At 38.5% G+C, this 13,085-nt stretch overlaps 1 protein-coding gene and 1 long non-coding RNA gene across 5 annotated transcripts in view; one reads left to right on the top strand and one right to left on the bottom strand.

The window, feature by feature from the left end:
• The first annotated feature begins 28 nt into the window (after positions 1 to 28).
• Positions 29 to 13,085, top strand: part of Gpr173 (G protein-coupled receptor 173) — a 23,141-nt gene continuing 10,084 nt past the window's right edge. For 2 of the 3 annotated variants that reach the window (XM_031369555.1, XM_031369547.1), the window contains exon 1: positions 29 to 213. The gene's annotated coding sequence lies outside the window, so the exon portion shown is untranslated. Of the gene's footprint in view, positions 214 to 365; positions 514 to 13,085 lie in introns of all 3 variants that reach the window. The other variant, XM_031369537.1, reaches the window with a different exon arrangement.
• Positions 9,127 to 13,085, bottom strand: part of LOC116089913 — a 15,139-nt gene continuing 11,180 nt past the window's right edge. The window contains exons 2-3 of one of the 2 annotated variants that reach the window (XR_004118502.1): positions 10,712 to 10,996; positions 9,127 to 9,355 (exon numbers count right to left, since the gene is read on the bottom strand). This is a non-coding gene — a long non-coding RNA (uncharacterized LOC116089913). Of the gene's footprint in view, positions 9,356 to 9,497; positions 9,618 to 10,711; positions 10,997 to 13,085 lie in introns of those variants that run through there. The other variant, XR_004118503.1, reaches the window with a different exon arrangement.

Below are 13,085 nucleotides of genomic sequence, written 5' to 3'. Positions count from 1 at the left end.
CTGTGTGTCTGTGTGTCTGTAAGAGAGACAGAGAACCCTCGCGCCAAGCAGGTGGGTAGATATGACGAGGAGGCTGCTCCTAGTGCAGACCACCCCTCATTCCTTCCTTTATTCTTTTCCCAGTCTCTACCTACAGGTAACATACTTTTGCTCATTCACCCTGGAAGATGTGTCCCAGCTAGTGGGAGGAAGCTGCTATAGGAATAGAGGAAGGTAAGGTGGGGGGTAGGGAGCACATTCAGGCCCTGGGCTCTGAGAGCGCTTGAACCAATCCCCATGACAATATACAGGGGACAGGAATAACATAGTGGTCCCTACAGTGTGGACCCTGGCTTCTATCACATGGCTCTCTGTTTCTGTTTCAGATACCCATATTGTGTTTGGGACCTCCAGATCTATGACACAGTAGCCAGAGGTCCCTGTATCTGGAGGTGCAGGAAAACCTGGTATATGGAGAACATGGATTCTACTAGGGACACGGCTCCTAACTACTAGCTCGCAACTTTAGTGGAGGCATGTCACTTGTTGAACCTTGATTTTTCCCATTTGTCAAAGAGACTGGTAACCCTTTCTTCACAGATGTGTGCAGGGATTAAATAAATTGGTGCATGCAAACAATTAAATGTGTTTACAGGATGGTGCTGAGCAGTGTCAGGGTCAATATTACTGCTGGTTGTTCATGATTAGTATTGCTATAGATTAGGGGAAGAATTAGCACCTTTTCTCCAGGGTCTCAACAGAGATCTAGGGAAGCCAGCAGGTAGGAAGATGGAAGGTGGCAAGTAGAGAGAAGCAGAACAGCTTTATGCTATTACTTCTCATTTAAAAAAAAAAAACTGATAGATAGTTGTAGGCAGTCATCCCTACCCTACTCGGGGTTCTTTGCACGCACTTGCCCTTATTTGTGTACACACACACACACACACACCAGACTGAGCCAGCAGAGGCCTGGCTTGCAGCCTGCAGAATTCCTGGCCCTGGTATGTGTCCCTCTGTTGAGGGGAAATTAGCAAGAGTTTGGCTTATGGTCAGTGGTTGGCAGGGACTGGAGACAAGGCTGAAGCTTTTGAGATTATAGGTCTTTGAGTGAGCTGGGGTGTGGTCCAGGCAGTAGCCAGACCTGTAGCAGAGTTTGCCCATCTAAACCCTGGGTTAGGGAGAATAGGGTTTCCTAACTGGTTTCTAGGTATGGAAATGTGGTAGAATACCAAGGGGTTAGGAATCAGCAAAGGAGCCAAAGAAGGGGAGAGATTGAAAATAGATTTCCTCTGAGGGACAGAGAGGGCCTGAGACCTTTAGACATGAGTACACTTTCCTGAAGAAGCATTTGAAGTGGAAAGGAGAGGAACTAGCCTGTTGCCCAGGGGCATCTCGACCTGAAACTAAACGTATATATATATATACATGAAGACAAATGACTGCATGTGTAGTCTGTGTGTACATGTCTCATCACTGCACTGTAGGAGTATATGAGTTTATGTGTGTGTGAACAAGCTATACGATAGCACATGGGATTATGTGGGTGTCTGAATAGGTTTGTGTCTGTACTAGACAACATGGTTTTGCATGTCTGTCTGGGTGAGCAAATGGTCATGTTTGCTTTTGACCCAAGTATTGGCATGTTTCTCTGAGCCTGTATTAGGCCTGTTGAGAGAGAGTGTGTGTGGTTGTGTGTGTGTGTGTGTGTGTGTGTGTGTTACACATCCAATTAAATGAATGCCTAGTTGGATCTGATTGTGTCTATTCCTGTTTTTGTATGTGTGCCTTTCAGTGTGCGTTTATCCAAACGATTTGTGTGAATATAAAAATAGATATATGTATCCCATGCGTATAAGAAAGTATGTATACGTGAACATGCTTATATGTGTTGTGTGAACAGGCCTATGTGTAAAAGTCTGTATAGATTCTTTAGCATTTTTCATTATGTCTATGCCTGCATGTGCATGCTTGAGTGTCCACTGTCTCTAAACAAGCCTATGTGTTCATATCTATTTAAAGGAATGTAAGTATAAATAGACACACTGGAATAAGAGAAGAGTATATGAATGAAAAATATTTTATGTGTGCACAGGCTGTGATGTTTACAGCAGTGTGTATTATATTAGCCACAAGGCTGTGTGCATAGGTGAATGGGTACATTTGTATGATGTCTAGTTTGGTGTAAGTGCATATCTGATTATCGTATGCATGAGTGTTGCAGGATACTTGGGTGCATGTGTCTCAGTATGTGTTTTATTTTGGATTTTTAGTGTGACTATGTATTTGAATATGTCTTGAGTGACTGTGCATATATATGCTAGTATTTGTTAATACCTGATTGTGCATATATTCAAGTGAACATATCTGTACATAGGCATGTGTTGTCAAATACAGTTAAGGGTATATTTTTTAATAAGCCTGTGTGTATGCCCATCTGAATACATAAATGTGTGAAGTACCAGTTTGCACAGTTTTTATTTGCATTTGTATGTTTGTATTTATCTTTGTTTGGTCTAAAGCATATATTATAGAATGATGTATACAAATCTATGTGCATGCTACTCTTAGTTCACAAGTACATTTATGTGTGTAGGCATTTATTTAGGATGTCTTTGCATGTATGTATGTGATAAGTGGATTAAATTTTCTCATGCAGATCAACAAGTGCACGTGCAAGAATACATGAGTGTACTTCTATATGTGCATGTGTTGAAATATGCCCTTATGTTCTATTCCAATGTACATATAAGTTACTCTTCTTTCATTTATGTGGCTTCTCAGAATGGGTGTGTGGACATAACAGTGTATATATACTTGACTGTGATAGTGTGCTTTGTGAGTATCTGTGCTTCCATATTTAACTGTATACCTATAAGAATTAACTAATGTATATACAAGTCTATAAGCATGTGAAAATGCTATGTGTGTACATGACCAGTTGTGTATATAAGTCTATATGTTAAAATATCTGAATATGTATATACTTCATCTCATTTACAAGCATTTGCATATTTGGGTATGGATATGTGTGAGCACACCTATACAGATATGCATGTGTGTATGTATGTGTGCATATGTGTGTGTGAATATACTTCTGTGGTTATGTTGAGGGTATATGTGTACACATTTGGGAGTTTCCTCTTTTGTATCCATGTTTCTTTTATCATCTCTTTAGATATGATACATATATTTTTACATATTTCTGTAGATATGTAAAAATACTTTTACATACCTGTGTTCTCACTTGTGTTTGTGAGTGAAGGAATGCATGTCATTCATGAGTATATCATGTGACTGTAGCTTATTTTAAAGAGTAAATGGATGTACTTGTGACTAAGTCAAATGGAAATGTGCCTGTGTGTGGATAAATAAAGGTATTTGTTCATCTGCCTGTCTGATATGAGATTTGGCCTTGGTCTTGTGAGGACTGACCTCTACACAAACTTCTTACCCACATACACCCAGCTTTCATCTCGTCCACACCATATGCATGCACCCACACACTGCACTGTCGTCTCCACATACTCACCAATGACCACTGGAAGCCGTGATAAAACTTTGAAGCAAAAATCTCCCTTCCTTTCTTACCACTGGCAAAGGCACAGGGCAGGAGGGCATCATAATAGTGCCTAGGGTTAGTAAGAGCTTTGGTTAGAGTGTATGTGTAAGAGAGAGACAAAGTGACAGGCAATATGAGAAAGTAGAAATGTACATTTGGACATTTCACAGAGAGCACCCAAATTATGCCACCAGGCAGAAATGTATAAGTGAAAGTATATCTTAGAAAAGTAGTAGGTATGGGCAGGGCATAAATATGTGTGTACATGTAAGAGATTATATGTATTTCTGGGTAGTGTGTGCATGTGAGATCGTTGTGTATATTAGGGAACAAAAGGATACACACACACATCCCACCCAAATATTTTCAACTGTCACACAAACAATCTGTGTATGCCTCTACACAAACCTACTACCCAAAGACACCCATGCTCTCTTCTCCTCCACACCATATGGATATACCCAACCCACACTCAGCACAGTACTTCCCACACAAATGTGCCTTAAACACATTCTTCATACACACCATCCAGTTTACATCAGTAGACTTGGTGAGCATGAGAGCATGTGTATGGAGATTATACATGTTTATGAGATGTGGATGTATCCTGATGGTATATGAGAGAAAGTGTATGGATACATTCGGGCTGTGTGTGAGACCATGTGTGGGCCCATCTGAAATAGAATGGATTTGAATGTAGGTGTGTTTGAGTTAGTAAGCAGGTCAATGCATGGATATACTTAGGTGGCAAAGTGTATGTGTATGTGTTTGTGAGACAGACAGACAGACAGACAGAGATAAAACAGAAACAAACAGAAAGTATTAATGCACATAGTTCTCTGAATCAGGCTAGAATCTAGGTGACATGTTAATAAATGTGTCTCTGAGTGCATGTATTTGGCTTTGGAAACTATGGATATATCTAGGTGGTGTGCAGTGCTTTTAGAGGGTACATGTATCATTTTGGGTGTGTTTTGATAGTGTGCATTTGAAAGAGATCATAAGTACACCTAAGACAGGTATGAGTGCTCCAAGTTGGTGTGAGGATAAGTTTAAGTGTATCCTAAATACTGTATGTAAGAGTGTGGGCATGCTGAGTTGGAGATTGTATAAGTGTGACTTTAATTAGAGTGACTGTAAGTGTAAGCATATTTGATGTGCATATATATGGGAATGGATTATGTAAATGGGGTGTGTATGAAAGTGTGGGTGTATTGGTGTTGGGTATATGTGTGAAAGTGGATGTATCTGTGTGGTGTGTGTGAAGAGAATGAATGTGTATATATTTGGGTTTGGGGCTTGTGAAAATGTGAGTATATCTAACTAGGATATGCACAGTTCTCTGGATGGATAGGGAAGAGAGAAACTAAGCAGTATGTGTGAGGGAAAAAAAATGTATGTTTGTGTGACATGACTGAATCTATTATGTGTGCAGGTATATCTGGATAGTGTGTGGTCCTATGTATTTCAGTGGGAAGATATCTAACATGGATTTATGTAGCTATTTTATAGGTGCTGTATCTAGATGTTTTGTATATTCAATAGTGTGGTCATTTATGAGTAAAGTTTGTGATTGTGACCACATATGTATATATTTTCTTGGGCATATATATCTCTGCTAAAATGTCTGTAATGTGAACTTGTCCATAACTTGGTATGAATGACCATTTGTACCTACGTGCATTAGTAAATGGGAACTGACTCGTGAATGCACATGCTAGAAATTTTATATATATACATATATGTGTGTGTGTGTGTGTGTGTGTGTGTGTGTGTGTGTGTATAATTTCTAAATGTGAATTTAGAATTTTTTGGTGAATATATTTCTAAATGTGAATAAACTGAGTCTGCAAGTTCTCTAGAGACAGCCTTTGGGTTTACTGTTTATTAGCTCTGTGGTTTGGGTAAATCACGTAATCTCAACAAAGCCCCAGTCTCTTTCTGTAAAATGGGGGAAATAAAACTATCTATCTTGCAACATTAGGACAGGATGAGTTAATACACTAAGAGTCCTTGGAACAGTGCCTAGCATATAATGAGCCCTCTCATGAGGAATTACTTATTACAGGTAACAACATTATATTACCTGTTTTTATCATCTGTGTATACCTGTTACAATTATCCCTGTCCTAAAAGCTAACAGTGTGCATTTTATCTACGACTGCAAAGGAGGTTTTCACGTGCATATTTGCCTCATTATATGTGTCATGTGTATGTCCAAGAAAAACGAGCTTAGCCTCTTTTTATGTAAGAGTGTTTTTGTACATGAAAATTGGTTAATAGTTATAAAGTATCTCAGTGTTTATATAGAAACACAGATATGTGAAAAAGCATGTGCTCAAGGGTAAATGGGAGGACATTGAGACTTTTGTGTATATTTGCTAATATACACTTGTCTAGGTATATGAGTACACACGGCCATATGTGTGATAATGTAGCATCTGTGAGAATGCGGGTATATACATATGTGAACATGATTCTGTGTACACACATGCCGGTGTATTTTTATTTGAATCTAGAACTAGGTTTACAGTTGTCAGTATTTACATGTGTGAATGTGGGTCTCTGCTCTGCCTGTAAATTCAGAAGACTGGTGTTCCTTTATATATGATGAATGCAGTGGAAACATTTGTGTGGTGTGGGTTTGTCTCTAATACAAGCGGGCATATGTTAGAATGTATGCATCTGTGTTGATCAATGAGGGTGGAATGTGTGAATCAATGTGTGTGCATCTGAAGAGTTATGTTTATATGTTTCTAAGCCTCAGTGGTTATGTGGGTTTGGGATGCATGAGTCTGGATTGTTTCATCTGCTTGATTGCCTCTCTGTGCAGCTGTGAGTCTGAGTAAAATGCCTGCAAGTATGCCGATGCTATGTGTAAATGACTGTGTACCAGGGCAGATTTGTGAGAGTGACTTTTTATAGAATAGTAGGTTTGGAACCAGTGAGATGGTTCAGTGGGCAAAGTTGTTTGCCATTAAGGCAGACAACCTGAGTTCAGTAACTGGGACCCACATAATAGAAAGGGAACTCCGAAAGTTGTTCTTTGACTTCTGCATGTGTACATACATGGAGTACATAAGAACACACATAAATATTCTTTACAATAAAAATTAAATGTAGCAGCTCCAATGTTTTAGTGTAAGAGCCAGTGTGAAGCAGAGAAGGTCTGGATCTGTAGGACATGAACAAGATTTGAGCCATGTCTAAATGTCAGTTTTTATGGCTCCACAAGCAGGAGTGTGTCTAAATGTGTAAGTCCATGCAGTTAGGCTTGTGTATGTACATTTCCATGTGCCCTCTAAACGGTGGATGTGTCTCTGCCTATGCCTATGTTATGTCTCTATGTTGTATATCCTTGAGTGATTTGCTGTTGAATGGATACCAAACCACATTCACATTTTCTTTGTGTAAAGGATACACACACACACACACATGGGGGAGGGAGAGGGGGGCAGCTAGTTGTATTTATCAGCTGGTTTAACTCTGAATGTGAGTGCAGATTTGAATGTCTATGTGCCCATATACATATATATATACATATACATATATATATTTGTGTGTGTGTATGTTAGTGTTTACATGCAATGTGACTATATGTGAGTGTTTTAGGGCATTCACACAACTCAACATCCAGAGAAAGTAAAATCTATATGACATACTAGTAGAAACTAAAGACTATTTAGAGGTACAGGAGTTTGATAAAAAGAAAATCCTAACATTTTCTTCATATTATACATTTATAAGGAAAAACTTCAAGGTTTTAGAGGATTTATTAAGTACTGAATTTGTATACAGCTTTCAAATAAAGTCTTTTTGCAGATTATTTCATGATAAACTAGATCGCTCCTCTCAATGCATAACATCTTCCCTCCCTCCCTCCCTCCCTCCCATCCTCCTCTTCTCCCTTCCTCCCTTTCTTTCTCTCTTTAGTTTTATGAAACAGGGTCTTGCTGGCCTAGAGCTCACTGTATTACCCAGGCTGGCTTCAAACTTGCTGCTTCCTAGCAGGACGTGGTGTGGTACACCTTTAATCTCAGTGCTTTTGAGGCAGAGGCATGTGAATCTCTGTATTTGAGCTCTGCCTGGTCTACAGTATAAATTCCAGTATAGCTAGAGTCACATAAAAGCAAACAAAACTAAATAAAAACTTGCTCGCTTCTTCCTCCCAAATGTGTTTACAGGCATGCCTAGGTCAGATTATAATTTTTTTTTTTTTTTGAAACAGGTCAGGTCTCACTATTTAGTCTTGGCCAACCTGGAGCTAGCTATGTGAACCAGGCTGGCCTCAAAATCATAGAGATCTACCTGCCTTGCCCTCCTGAGTGTTGGTAATAAGGCATGGTGGGAATCCATAGTGGTCATCAGTGGCCATTTTTTGTGAGCCTTTAGTCATGACTACCATGGCTTCTTATATTATCATTCCTTTTTTTCTCTCTCATTTTTATCTGGATTCAATTCAGTAACTGTATTTCTTGATGAAACTACAAACAACAGCAACAAAACAGGATCAAATAATAGTGTATAGTTTGGGCACATATAAACTTCTACATGGCCCGCTGCTTAATCTTGGGAGCCATGTATAAGGTAACCAAGAAGGTGGCTCAGGCACATTTTGCCCTATTTTCCTTCATAATTCACTTGAATGTACAAAACACAGCTATATGATTCTGCAGGTCAGCAAAGCCTATTTCAAAAAGTAAAAAAAGAAAGGAAGGAAGGAAGACTTGCTATGCAAGCATGAAGACCCAAATTCAGATACCCAGAGCCTTCTTGAAGCCAAATGCAGCAATGTGCATATCTAATCGTGTACCTACACGAGATGGGAAGTGGACACAGGAGAACTCCACAGAAGTTTTGGGGCCAGCTAGCATGGCATAGACAATAACAAACAAGAAAGACCCTGTCTCAAAGTGAAAAAGGACTGGCACACAAGATAGTCCTCTAACCTCCATACATGTGTGACCCCACACACACACACACACACACACACACACACACATAAAATTCTTGTAATAAGTGCTCATGAATTTTGAATCTAACAGATAATTATCATTTGAAGTATCTCAAAATTATGATGAAACATTTCTTCTAAGTAGACTTGGCTCTATACATATTCTATCATTCATATTGCAACACCAAGTAGACATCACTCCAGAGTCATACTTAACCTCCATTTTCCTAACTTAGAGTTTTACTTTGAATCTATAAGCCATGTCAGTGCTGCCTACTTTGATTTTTGAGTGCCTGCAAATGCTGTGCTGGGCATGTACCTTAGCTGGCATGGTGCTCACCTAGCATGCATGAAGTCCTGAGTTCAGTCCCCAGCAACCCATAAGCCAGGTGTGGTAGTACATGCCTATAACCTCAGTACTGGGGAAGTGGAGACAGGAGGTTCAGAAGTTCAAAGTTATCCTCATTTACATAGAGTGTTCAAGAACGAGCTGGGCTACATAACACCCTGATGCACAAGAGAAAAAAAGATGGCTACTGGTTTTTCCCATATGTTCAAAAAGGGATATGTTGAAGCCAGTTGAGTATCAAATCTGCAAAAGAAACACACAGAGAAGTAATTGAATGCTTTTAGCTTATAATAGTTCTAAAAATTAACATTTATTTATTTATTATTTGGCAGGGGCAGGGTGGTTCACACATGTCACTAAGCACATGTAGAAGTCACAGGACAACTTGCAGGAATACATTCTCTCAACTATGTGGGTCCCAGGAATCAAAGTCAGGTCTTCAGGCTTGATAGGAGGTGCCTTTACGTTCTGAGTCATCTTACCACCACTTATGATTTTTTTTTTTATAAAATTCCTACACAGATTTAAAACAGAAAAACATATGTATGATTTCAGTGTTTCACACAAAACTAAAAGATACATGGAAACAGTTTTGCACTTAGTTAAATTCATCATTTAGTTAGTTAGTTTGTCATGTATTGTAGAAATTAGACTTACAAAGTTTTGCAAGTGACTCTGGTGTTATCAAAACCAGCTTGTCATCACAACACTAGCATCCAGTCTAGTCTATATATGGAGCTCCAGGCCAGTCAAAGATACATAATGGGACCCTGTCTCTAAACAAAACAAAAACCAGTAGCATCAATCCATAGACCTATGCAATTTTCATATTTCAAAATATTTTTTGAATAAATTTACATATATTAGCCCTAGTTTACTTTTTTACTAATTGCATTTCTCTTCAAGGTCTCTGATTAGTACTGTAAACTAAGCATATATGAACAATATCCATAAATCAGTATATAGTGAACTCCTTTCAGTTCAACAGTTTTTTAAGCTAGTGCCACCTCTGACCTGTTACCAGTGTGTCTCCTAATAGCAATAATTAAAACTGTCCCTTTGCCTATTCTCTTTACCTCATCCATCCCAAATACATTGTGGACAATTTCCCTGCAGAATGCTAGCAGGTAATATTTCACTTAGCTTTTCTTGTTAAGTTTGCAACCCTGTCACTAACTGACTGAGCTCTGTATAAGAATAGTTTAATCATCATAAAATATATTGGTTCCTTAATTTGTACTTCCAACTGTTTTAAAATGTTTACTTTAGATGTATTTCTTTTATGTGTTTTGGTTGTGTGTGTGTGTGTGTGTGTGTGTATGCGCGCGCACGCGCGTGTTATGTGCATACTTGGTACCCACAAAGGTAATAGAGTGTCAGATCTCTCAGAACTGGAGTTACAGATGGTTGTAAACCATAATGTAGGAGCTGAGAACCGAACCCAGCTCTTCCCCAAGAGTAACAAGTGTTCATAATTTCTGTGCCACCTTTCCAACCCTGTGCTTTCTTTGTTTAAACTCAGAGTCCACTTACTGCTATGTCTCCAGCCCCAAGTGCATTTTTAAAAATCTGAACCTTAGATTGTGTGGTGTCACATTCCTATAATCCCAATAGTCAGGAAGCTGAGACAGGAGGATTATTAGGAGTTTATCATCACCGGGGGCTATGTAGTGAATATGGTGATTATGAGGTCATCTGTGGCTACCTAGACCTTATTTTAAAAAAAAAATCCAAATGAACCGTGAATCTCTCTCCTTCTCCTTCCCCCTCCCCCTCCCCCTCCCTCTTCCCCCTTCCTCCTTTCCTCTTTTCCTATCTCCCTCAACAACTCCCACAGGCCTCATACATGGTAAGCCAGCACTCTACCTACCATTAAGCTTCATGCTCAGTCTTTATATCTTGTTATTGAAGGGTACAACAAATCTTTGTAGCTTCTGAAACTGAATTTTCGTTGCATTTTTTTTAAAGAAACACTGAGACAAAATCATAAAATCCTTTGATGAATCAATTCAATTAAACTATTATCTTAGTTTGTTTTCTACTGCTGTGATAAGTATCATGACCAAAAACAACTTGGGGAAGAAAGGGTTTATTTCAGCTGACAGCTTACAGTCCATCATGAAAGGAAACTGGAGTAGAAACTTGAGGCAAGAACCTACAGGCAGAAACAGAAGCAGAACATGGGGTAACACTGCTTAACTGGCTTGTTCCTCAGTCAGTTTTCTTATACAACCTAGAACCAGTAGCCCAGGGACAGCACCACCCACATCAACCATTAATCAAGAAAATGTCCTCCACAGACTTGCCTACAGGTCAATCTATGGAGACACTTTTGATTTGAGATTCCCTCTTCCCAAATGACCCTAGCTGTGTCAAGTTAACAAAAAAACAAAAAACCTAACCAGCACAGCTATTGTATGGCCTCGTTAATTTATCAACAAATATTTTTACCTAAAACTACAAGGTCATAAATGTGAAATACCACCAAGAATCAGATTTGGCTAATTTTTGATAGTGGATGTCAATAGTGAATAAATCAATTCATAGAGTAAGAAATAATAAAAATATATTATGATGTTTACAGAAGAAGGTTCTTTTAAAAACAGATAGTGAAACATTTATGAGTGAAATAGTATAATAATTACGGTTTACAAAACTGAGGGCTAAGAGAAGTGGGTAGGGCTATGGACAGAAGACTAGCCTCTAAGTTTATAATTGGTGTATCTAGGTATTGAGTTCACCAAGGTTCATTAATGATAACTATGATAAAGAGTTCTTTTTATAAAGAAATAACAGTCAAGGAAATTAACAAAATAATTATATTCTCTTTAGGAACACCAAATACAATACATAATCTAAAATCTGAAATGCTCCACAATCTGAAGTTTTCTAATGCTAACATGATGCTATAAGTGGTAAGTTTCCCACCCAATATCTTGTGACAGGTCACAGACAAAGTTTAGACACACTAAAATATTGCATAAAATCACCTTTATGCTGTGTGTAAGATATGTACAAAACACAAATGAACTTTATGTTTGGATTAAGGTCTAATCCCCAAGATGATGCAATGTATCTACACAAATATTCCAGAATCTGAAAAAGTCCAGTATCTAATGCACTTCTACTCCTGAGCATTTTTGGATAACTGTAGTCCATAACAATAATCATACAACACTCCTCCTCCACCCTCCTCTTCCCTTTCCTTCCCCTATGAGCATATGTATGTCACACAAATGCAATACCACTGAGTCACACCCCAGTCCCCAACTTCTCTATTTCTGTAGGTAAGAAAAAGTAAGAACAAGAATAAAATTTAAAAACAAAACAAAACAAAAAAAGCAAACCACCATACACATAGATATAGGCCAAACCAAAAACCTCACTTATGATAAATAAGTTGAAGGTAATAATCAAGCTGTCTGGGATGTTTTAATAGGAAGCTATTGAAAAACAATATACTTCTTACCACAGCCTTCTATGCTTGTCCTTACTCGAGCTTCCTGGTGTGGCACGTACCCTACCAGCCAGGTAGCTCTCTACTCATATTTCCACATACACCTGCAGGGGTTAGCTGATTTCTGCACATGAGCAGATTTCTATTATACATGTTGTTGGATTCGTATAATGTGTGTAAGAGCAAGTTAGTATGTTTGCACACATTTGTCCATAGGCAAGTGTCTAAATATAGTCCCGTATCTGCACATGGAAGTGAATTTTTGTCTCTGTTTGATTGCACTTGCATATTGCTGAAGTGTGTTTGAGAGAGACTGTGAGCCTCTCTATTCTTTTGTGGGTATGTTAGAGCTATTACACATACATTTATCAGTGAGAGTTTATATATTAATAGAAAGGTGCATTTATGTGCCAGGATGTACATATCTGTATTAATGAGTGTGCCTAATCTATGTGAGGGGAAGTAAGTTGATTTCTTGTGGTAAAGGATATTCATATATGTGAGCAATTTTTTACTTGCCTGAAAATATATCTTTGGTACCTCAGAGATTCTGTGCATACATACCTAGAGAGCATGTGTCAAGTGATTGTAAGTTTGACAGTGTGAGTGATATTTAACATGAACGTTAGTTTTGTAACAGTGTTTGTATATGTGGTGATGCAGGTGTGCTGTTGTGAGATTTCTGCCTATGTGGGAGTATTTAAACAATCAGATATGTCAGCTCAGTGGGTATATAGGAGTCTGTATGTAAAATGACAGTAGGTTTGCTTTGTGTGTGTGTGTGTGT

The sequence above is a fragment of the Mastomys coucha genome, chromosome X (assembly GCF_008632895.1).
Source record: "Mastomys coucha isolate ucsf_1 chromosome X, UCSF_Mcou_1, whole genome shotgun sequence".
Lineage (NCBI taxonomy): Eukaryota > Metazoa > Chordata > Mammalia > Rodentia > Muridae > Mastomys > Mastomys coucha.
This window is presented reverse-complemented; position numbering and strand designations above follow the sequence as displayed.